This window comes from Mus pahari, chromosome 22 (assembly GCF_900095145.1).
Source record: "Mus pahari chromosome 22, PAHARI_EIJ_v1.1, whole genome shotgun sequence".
Classification (NCBI taxonomy): Eukaryota; Metazoa; Chordata; class Mammalia; order Rodentia; family Muridae; genus Mus; species Mus pahari.
This window is the reverse complement of record NC_034611.1, coordinates 1843590-1845419: the sequence shown is the minus strand read 5'-3', so window position 1 is coordinate 1845419 and position 1830 is coordinate 1843590.

Here is a 1830-nt window from a genome sequence, read left to right as displayed (position 1 = left end):
CCTGGAACTCACTCTGTAGACCAGGCTGGCCTCGAACTCAGAAATCTTCCTGCCTCTGCCTCCCAAGTGCTGGGATTAAAGGTGTGTGCCACCACACCTGCCTGAGATGAAGATTTTTAACTTGCTAGCTTCCACAGTTATATGATTCAATTTCTTAAACTCTGTTTCCTAGTTCTTCCCCCTTCTCTCCCCCTCTTTCCCGTTTCCTTTCTCTTTCCTTCCTTCTCTCTCTCTTTCACACACACACACACACACACACACACACACACACACACACACAAACACGCACGCACGCACGCACATACATACACACCAAAGATACAAACACCAAAGAGCTCCTCTGTGAGTGCTGATCTGTAGCACAATGTCTAAATGTCTACAGAGCACTTCTTCTCTACTTTCTCAGATAGTCAGTCTGTAGCTCATGTGATTCTTCCAAGTGCTTGTGTGCTTCTGCATGTGTGTGTGTGTGAATGAACATATTTTAACCAAAGAACAGGGCTAAAATCCATGTGAGGTTTATCATAGATTAGAACAGAAATAACAATTGACAAGTTGGGCATGGTGGCACACACCTTTAATCCCAGCAGCTGGGAGAAAGAGACAGGTGGATGTGTATAAGTCTAAGGGTAGCCTTTTGCTGTGTCTACATAGCAAATTCCAGGACAGCTGAGACAACAGAGAGAGAGAGACCCTGCCTATAAAACAAACAAACAAACAAACAAACAACAACAAAATTGTTGGAGTGATGGGTTTGTACATTGTATGAAGATGTGTCTCTGTCCTTCCTTGACAACCTAAGGCACCTCTGATTGGTTAAAATAAAAAGTCTATGGCCTATAGCAAAAGGCAGAATAGTAAAGTGGGACTTCCGGACAGAGAGAAGAAGTCTTAGGAGGAGAGAGGTTCAATACAGTCACCATTGGAACACTGATAAAGACGGAGGCCAGGGCAAGTCTAAGATGTCAGGTCATATGGCTGAAAATAGTCCAGGCCAGTATTGTTGGGTTAGAATAGCTTAGAATCTGCCCAGCTATAGTGCCAGTGCCTGAAGCTATTAATAAATAGAAAAGTCTCTATGTCATTATTGAGAGTAAGGGTAGACATAGAAAGGCTCACAGTTACACAAAACTATTAACAGGAGTAGATGGCAAGACAGTTCACACCCTGGACTAGTTAGGGAGGTATGTGGAGCTAGGCAAAAACAAGCCATTCCATGGGGATTTGCACAGCTGTGAGTCAGGAAAAATTCTCTACAACATTCAGATCATCTTCAAAGAGGTCTTCAGAGATTAAAAAAAACAAAAACAAAAACAAAACAAAAAACAAACAAACAAACAAAAAACAGTGACATTCTTCACCAACAAGGACATATAAAGTCTCTAAAGCGAAACCATTGTTTTTCTTACAAATTCACAGGCTACATCCTTTAGAGTGTTTTGAACTTATTTCATAGTAGAGACACATAATACAACTTTGTTGGTGATCAGAGCTTGGGTTTAATGATTTCTACTCTCTCAGATGAAGCAAGAACATCAAATGAACCAAAACAAACAATATAACCTAAAGAGGGCACCATGGATACTTTTTTTAAAAAAATAAAATTCTTTAATTCTCATTTAAAATTAATGTCAAATATTTGATAACAGGAAACAAATGGAGTCTGACAAGATGGGTCAGTGGGTAAAGACAAGGCTGCTGCCAAAGTCGTCAAGCTGAGTTTGCTTCTCAAGCCCTACACGATGGATGGAAGTAACCAACACCCATAAAGTGACATCCACACTTATGTCCTGAAAAACATATGCACACACACACACACACACACACACA